This window comes from Ascaphus truei, chromosome 5 (genome assembly GCF_040206685.1).
Source record: "Ascaphus truei isolate aAscTru1 chromosome 5, aAscTru1.hap1, whole genome shotgun sequence".
NCBI lineage: Eukaryota > Metazoa > Chordata > Amphibia > Anura > Ascaphidae > Ascaphus > Ascaphus truei.
The window spans coordinates 192,297,593-192,305,991 of NC_134487.1; the positions used below are offsets into that span (position 1 = coordinate 192,297,593).

Consider the following 8,399-nt stretch of genomic DNA (forward strand, 5'->3'; position numbering starts at 1 on the left):
CAGAGTAAACACTTCCCTAGACATCCATATGTCTTCTCCAGCAAGGTAAATGACCGACTATCACTGCAAAAAGTCAATATACCTTATAGCTTCTTGACTTCCGGGCTTCATCGTTGTCCTCCGGTGTGCCATCCGTGGGAGTTAATGGACAAAAACGTAGAGACTGCGATACACCACCAAAAATGAAGGAGGGTAGCTTGGATACAAAAATAGCTTTCATGGATCATTGGCAAGTAGGCCGACATGTTTCGCGCTTACGGTGCTGCTTTCTCAAGGTCTCAGAGCGAGGGCTCATCTGTCTGCTGATGTCAGATGAGGGGGAGTGCCAAGCAGGCTTGTGGGACAAAAAAAAATGTGAGTGGGAAATATGAATTAGCCAACCAACGGGAAACGGCCCACAAGCAGTGTCTGTCACGGTGGACCAAAACTTATCAACACTTTTTATATTTTTGGGATTCTCGATTGAACACGACAAGGAAGCAAAATAAATTGTCATTTATTTCCTTGATAGACAAACACACGGCAGCTTCAGAATACACTTAATACAACACTTACTGGGATGGGGAAACAAAATAAATTGTCCTTTGCAAGAAAGCGCAAGAAATGCAGTCTGATTTAAAGTCCGTTTGGCTAGATCGCAAGTTGCCAATCTAATAACTCCGCCAAATAAAGGAATTTCGTAGAAGTTCGTAAGAATTCGTTCGGGAGTCACCAGGGCTAACGAATTCCAGAGTTTGGGGTAAATCCTTGGTTGCGATGTTATTAACCCCTTGCGTCCTGGAACCGCTACACACAAACAGAATCTTGTGCAAAGCTTGGTTACGTCATGAATCACACCGGGGATAGCTCGGCGGGCAGTTTTATAGGGTTCACATACCTATCTATAACATGCCTGCCCAATCCCCTCCGTGGGAACACTTAACCCACCAATCTCCAATTTGCCTGTAGTTTGCATAATCGGGCAAAAAGGCTTTCCTGTTTGCACCGGGCATGTGTTAGCTTGACACCCATGTGAGTTGGCATACCTGGGGTACACCCCTTTTCTGATGACCCTTGGTCTGGGGTTTGGCTCGAAGGTGTGAAGGGCTCATGCTGAGTACCGGGATCTGGCACTCAGCAACATCCTTGCCATTTTCACACTTTGGATCTCTGAGTCCTTTCATTCCCGGCACTTCACTAGACTTACGGTCTCCCACTGAACAGGGGGTCTTTGAAGTGTCGGAAGGAAAATACCCTCAGCTCATTTACCCCTGGCATATTTACATGCCAAAGGATTTCTCCCGGGCTCACAGAAAAAACTGTTCCTGCCTGTTCATTTTAAAACTTACAGTGTCATACACTTTATTAAAACATCATGTTCTGGGGGTGTCACAACTGTAATTTTTATATGTGTATGAGTGGTTTATTTATTGAGACTTGCACACCAAAAATTAAGAGTGCTAGCTGTTAGTTAGCCCGCTTAATTGAAAGGCTTGCACGTGGGAAGCCAAGTTCACCTACTTCTCACGTCAATTGACCCACTTCCCACGGCAACAGACTTTCTGCCTTTCAAGTTAGGGGAACTAACAAGGTACGGATACATTTTATCGGTAAACCACTTCAAATGTAACCGCAAGCCACTTATTCAACTGACTTGCGGTTACGAAGTCGAACACTTGGAAATGGATACACATACTTCGAACAGACCTCCCAGCGCCAGCCACGCTTATTCAATCAGTGCTGGCTTTGGCGCTCCCAACGCCATCTTGTGCCTAAAAACATTATGGCACACTTTGCATTTATTTCTATTACTGCAGGCAGGGAGCAGCCTGCAAAATGGTGATAAAAAGGCTGGGACAGGGGCAAATACATCAGTGTCATGCATATACTTTTAACCCCTTCACTCCCAATATGAGTTGGGGTTAATCAGCCGGGTATAATACCTTTATTAAGGGCCTGATTAACCCCACTCTCGCCACAGTGTCTTCCCCCAGCTAACCTATTGTCAGCTCCACCAAGTCTGGCAGTCACAAAGGGGCCAAAGTGAGGTGCCGCTTGATCTCTGGAACTGGCACTTAGCCTTTCCCTGCCCACCAAACGGTTTCCTCACCTTTGGACATCCTTTCTCCATTGAACATGAAATGTCTATGCAAACATCCTGCCCAGGCTGACTGCATAGACATTTATACAAAAAGTATAAAACATACTTTAATAAAAAGTATAGACCTTGGGGAACATTATACCTGTGAGGGAAATGGGTCTGGGATACCTGGGCTTGAGAACCAAGATTCTGGGGACACCGGAGAGCCCTGGTGTAATTCACCTTTCGCACCAGCAAATTATGCCTGCCCGTTGAGAATTACTGGACCTCCGGTAATGTTGTCACCCGAACTCCTGCAAACAAAAAAGGAATACATTTTGACCCTAATATCCCACCTACAACTTACACTCCCGAAGTTTCATGTCTCTAGGATACTAAAAGCCTCAAAAACAGGTCACTTTTTTTTACTCTGCTTTAACATTGGCTGGAAATACAACATGGTCGCAGAGCACAGATTCCCCATAGACTTACATTGGATTTCCATAGCCCACCCCATCCTTATGTACAGATGGGTACCCGCAAATTATACACTATTTGCGGGTAACATAAAAGTACTACCGGCTACAACGGTCAGCAACACTTAATGCAGCCACTTCCCAACAGGGACCCTAACTATAGCTGGCATCCCTAGACTACATTCCTGCACGGGACCGTAAAATGGGGACAGAAATACAGGAGAATACATTAGGATGCACAACTAGACCCAAGAGCTGACACTTCAGCCCTTGACATACGATTTCTAAGGGCAGCCACACGGGCGTGACCTTTGTTAATGAAGGACAACTACCCCCTACCATCACACCCCTCATCCATCAGCACGTCTCACGCAGGCTCCCCTCATCCATCTGCACGTCTCGTACATGCTGCCCCAGTCCATCTGTATGTATGTCTCATGCAGGCTCCCAACATCCATCTACACGTCACACACAGGTTCTAATCTATTCATCTGCAAGTCTCCCACAGGCTCCCCTCATTCATCTGCACTACACATGCAGGCTTCCCTCATCCATCTGCACATCTCGCGCAGGTTGGCCCCATCCACCTGCATGTTAAAACGCAGACTCCCCTCATCCATTCCTACGTCTTACACAAGATGCCCAAATCCATCTACATGTCACATACAAGCTCCCCTCATCCATCTGAGCATCCCACACATGCCCCCCTCAAATCAATCTGACCGTTACACACAGGCTCCCCTCAACCATATGCACATCTCAGTAAAGCTCCCCTCATCCAGCCCAGCCTCGCCCCTCATCCACCCACACTGCCTCCCCCTCATGGAATATTTATTCAAATGAAAGGATCTCATTACCCAGAGAGCGGAGTGTCTGGTAATTTTCATCATCCCTGTAAAGCTCTTTCTGCCCCTCTCCTAAATACCCCCACTCCTCAGAGAAATACACTGCCACATCAAACTTTATTGGTACCTGAAACAGACAATTCCAGTCAGTGTGTTCTTCATCAGGACCATGTGAGAAAATGGAATGCATGTACTGTATAAAATGGGGAGTATGTATACCCTAAAAAAGGAGGAAGCCAAGATGGTGAGCAATAGGAAGAGCTACATGGAACAATAAGAGGAGTTCAAGGTTGATGTGAAGTTATAGGGTGGGGTTATATGGAGTATTAGTCGGATTTATAATTACTCTATTTAAGGGGCTATAGTGAGCAGTATTATGGAGCTATTGGGAGGGGTTATATAGAGCAATAGGAGTAGTTTTAGGGAAAGGTTATATAAACACAGTATGCGGCGACTAAGATGTATGTTATGTTCAGACTGATAATATAGTTACCTGCAGGGGATGTGCAATTTTCATGCACATTGTCCAACCAATGTCAACCACATGGTTTTATCATCAGCGTGTGAAGCGCAACAGGAACAGATCGAGACACCAAGAGCATCACTAAAGGGAGAAAGATAACGAGACAGAGAAAGAATCAGCAAGAGAGAAAAAACAGGGAGAGAGATTCTGAGAGACATACAGAGAGAAAAAAAAAGGGGGCGGGTCATTGAGAGAGAAGCAAAGGGAAAGAGATATGGAGAGAGAGTCAAACTGGAGTGTCACCCTACACCTTGACAAAACGCCGGGCAGGCGTGACACATTCGTTGGTTTTACTGACGTCATCAGGGAGCGCTGCAGTGGAGGTCTGAGAGGAAACATGCCAGCAGATATTACCATACAATGACTAGTCAGGTCGTATGAATATGCTGGATAAGGCACTATCATTACACGTTTGCAGGACTGTTTGATACACTCCAACTTATACACTTGTGTTTGCATACACCCCTTGGTTTATATGTGGTCATTTGCCACATCACAGAGTTTAATATAGAGATATACCAGGCTGTTACCCCATCCACCTATACATCAGTGAGTGTGATAGTATGTTTAGCCACACTCTGCAAATCATGGGAGAGTGAGGTCTTGCAAACATTTGAACTATCATATACATCTGTATGAAACAAGTTGGTAAGGCTAAGGCCCTGCTGCCTCAGACCACGCGCCCGCACTGCAGACAGGCGGCGCGAGGAGAGGCACTTGGGGCTTTTTCCAGTCCAAATGGACCATTTTTGCGAGCGGGGGAGGGCGGGGGGGTTTGGCCAAAACGGGTGGGGGGGCATGGCCATGACGTGGGGGGCGCGGCCATGACGTGAGGGGGCGGGACCGCCTGTCAGCCGTTCAACTCCTCAGCCCCTCAACTGCTATCGCTGAGCCCCTCAACTCCTCACACAGACACGCACACAGACAGGCATACACACACACACACAGACAGGCACACACTCACAAATACACACGGGGGGGTGGGTCGGGGGTGAATCGGAGCCCGGGGGATCGGAGCAGGGGGGGAAATCGGAAGAGTCTGTGGGAGGGAGCAGGGGGGACTTCCTTGGTGCTGCAGTTTATTTAAAATCGCTGCTTTCCCCCCACACTCTCCTCCCCGCTCCCCAAAGCCTCCCCTCCTCATTGGCTCACAGCCACACCACGTGACGCGTCGCCGCTTGGGATTACAATTCTCTCGAATCCCCTGCCGGCTGACGCGTCACAGAGTGTAGTGAGTTGTGCAGCCAGGGGGGACTGGGACCGGCTCGGGAGGATTCCCCTGCTGGTGGGGAACGCTCGTGCGGCCGCCCGCGCCGCCGGGCGCAGCGGGTCCCAGCCCTTATACCTGCGATGAGTGTCAGTAATGACAGCAGTGGTATGATATATAGATAGTACTACAGGTCTTACACACACCAAGACTAAGTGACTCTTTATATCAGACTGCTAATACAGCACCAATACAAGTTTAGAGTCCTAGCAGTCACTTTGGGTGTGTTTTTTCTAGTGACTAATATAGCCACGGTGAACAGATCATACCTCCAAGGTACATGTACCTATGTAAATGGTTACTTCCTCCCTTTACAGCTCACCACAGAGGACATAGACTAGCTCACAGACAAGAGTTGGTACTATATCCTCCACTGTAGTAATTTCTCCGTTTATTTTAATGGAGTAATTGTTGTCCATTGTATACCTGTGTAATAAAGCAAGTTTTTAACACAGTGAGGCTATTTAGGGGTCACCCTAGGATTGAATATTTCCCAGCCCTCAATTAGTCATAGAGAGTGCACATAGGAATCTTGGTTAATCTATTAAACCCTTCATTCCTTCATCTTCAGGTAATACCCAGCATACTTCTTTGATTTGTCTGAAACTTCTGAATTATATTCGCCAAGTCACATCCATACGTGAGCACATGCCGGATACACTTGTCAAACACTTTCCTTGAGACACACGGAGGAAGATTCCCTTGATGGATGGTCTTGTTTCGTCCAAATGCGCTCCATCCTATCTTTATTCTCCTGTTGATTTAATGCGGAAGGTTCCCATCCAATGACACTTGCCGGTCAAGGTAGACACAATCTTCCACTTCCTCTGGTTCTAGTTAATTCCAGTTCCCTATGGAACGCACAATCTCTGCAACAAACTCACTGCAAAACATGAACTGTTCATTTCCAACTCACTCAACCTTCTAGCCATTACAGAACACTCGCTCGCTTCCCCCACTGCACTCTCCTACGGTGGTCTCTCCCTCAGCCACACCCCCAGATAGATTGTATGCCTACACCTCCACCCTTTTATCCCCACATCCAACTCCTCCCAACCCCATTGGGACCAGCTGTGTGACTGCACCTACCTACCAAAAAAAACACACCACATCATTAATGGCTTCAGCTGTCAGACAGAGCCACATTATATCCTATAATGAGCAGCCACTATCTGTCCTATAATGAGCAGCCACCTTCTTGTTTCAACATTGTCCCTCATTCCCTCTAGATCACAGATTCCAAAATCCAGGCCTTAAGAACCACTAACAGTTAAGGTTTTAAGGCTATCCTCATTAGCACAGGTGTCCCAATCATTTTGACTGAAGCACCTGTGCGCAAGCAGGAACATACTTAATACCTGCACTGGTCCTTGAGGACTGGAGTTGGGAACCTCTGCTCTAGATTGTAAACTCACAGGTAGGGCCCTCATTCCCTCGTATCTGTTTGTGCATGTTTGTCCTCACTTATATGCAACGGTTTACAGTGTTGTGCAAAATATACAAGTCTGTACGCCATTGTACCACGCTGGAGGTATATATTGGCACTTCACAGAAACAATAAATGTATGTCCATTAATGACTTAAATCCTCAACAGAAAGTTTAAAAAACACTCAAGAATGGAAAACATTTGAACTGAAAATAATAATGCTGTGGCAAAAAAAAAAATGCAATAGTGATATGGAATTTCTTGCACATAATCATATTTTTTGTAATGTTTCTCCCTGTCTCTCTGCTTATTTTCCAATTCTACCTCTTCTCTCCCTCCCCCCTGCAACCCCACCCCCTGCTGATGGATGCTTGGTCCTATTCTCACTATCCCTTTCATCCATTTATGGCCCTGCGTTTATTTACTGTTCCCTTTTGCCATTCTTCTCTGGCTCATCTGCCTTCGATTGTTATCTTGATTTTTACATCTGTATTAGGCTTGTTTTATAGTTGGCGCGCGCAAATGCTCGTGCAAGCGACGCACACTTTGTGTGTACGGGTCCGTGCTGTGAGCGACACGCTATGATGCACACGGATAGAAATTATATTATATTATATATATATATATATATATATATATATATTATAATTTCTATCCGTGTGCATCATAGCGTGTCGCTCACAGCACGGATATATATATATATATATATATATATATATATATATATATATATATATATATATATAGTGACACTGTGTGCTCATTTGCATGTCATTTCCCAGAATCCCTTGCTGCAGTGGAAGTGCTGTATGCTAGGTGATAATGGGGAAAGGCGCGGTTGCAGACCTGCCTAAAAGAAAAAGGGCAAAAAAAACAAAAAAAAAAACTTATCTTTCCAGTTGTGTTGCAGTCCAGCCAGGATCACCATCCAGCAGCAAATAAACATATAGCAGAAATCCAAAGAATTTCCGCAGCACTCACTAAATGTTAGTCAATAGAAAAAGGTTTTAATAGAACAGGTCAAGCATCAGGGGTAAGCACAGAAAAAAATGGAACGACGTTTCGGACCTCACGGTCCTATCTCAAGCCCCTACACCAGTGCACAGTACACTGCATCTACATATAGTGCATACAATTAGTTATTTTGGCGACAAAACACTTGTCTAATCATATAGGGTGGCCCACATAGGACCCATTGTGTTAGCCCATCTAGAATAAACAAACGCAATTAACTCGCAAATATACCCAACGCATCCAAACTGTCCAAACTCTAATCCTATAGCCTGTAAGGCTAGTGTGAAAGATCCCCATATTCATCCACAAACTGGGTTATATACACACACACACACACACACACACACACACACACACACACACACACACACACACACACACACACAGAGATAAAAAAAAAATATATATATATATTTTTTTTTTTTAAAGTTAATAATTTATTATATAATATTTAAAAAACAGACGTGAGAATAAATAATTTATTAAAATGTGCAACATACATATATAAATATACACACACACACACACGCGCACGCGCAAAAACATACTTTTCCCAGATCGGCCAGCTCCACGCTCACTGCCGAACGCGCGGCCCTAGTATAGAACGCCTAGCTAACTACAGCCAATTATAAGTGCAGCGCGCACGGCGGAGCAAGCGCGCTCACTATATTACGGGCCTCAAGCTCATGGAATCCTTGTAAATCATTATTACTGACCTGAGGAAGAGAGAGAAGTCTCGGAAAGCTTGTCTTATATCTATTGTCAGTCCAAAAAAAAAAGAGAAGGTA

At 45.3% G+C, this 8,399-nt stretch overlaps 2 long non-coding RNA genes across 5 annotated transcripts in view; both read right to left on the minus strand.

Annotated features, from left to right (window-relative positions):
- Positions 1–480: 480 nt before the first annotated feature.
- LOC142495704 (uncharacterized) lies at positions 481–7,197 on the minus strand. Of its 4 annotated transcripts, none has more exons than XR_012801798.1 (3): positions 3,874–7,197; positions 3,393–3,507; positions 481–2,373 (listed from the first exon to the last, which is right to left on the minus strand). It is a non-coding gene; the product is annotated as an uncharacterized LOC142495704 (long non-coding RNA). The 4 variants fall into 4 exon arrangements; XR_012801796.1 differs by lacking the exon at positions 3,393–3,507 and adding an exon at positions 3,508–3,600; XR_012801797.1 differs by having other exon boundaries at positions 3,393–3,600.
- A 59-nt stretch (positions 7,198–7,256) lies between these two features.
- The window catches only part of LOC142495706 (uncharacterized), a 48,011-nt gene continuing 46,868 nt past the window's right edge, over positions 7,257–8,399 (minus strand). The window contains exons 3-4 of the long non-coding RNA XR_012801800.1: positions 8,328–8,367; positions 7,257–7,577 (exon numbers count right to left, since the gene is read on the minus strand). This is a non-coding gene — a long non-coding RNA (uncharacterized LOC142495706). The remainder of the gene's footprint in view (positions 7,578–8,327; positions 8,368–8,399) is intronic.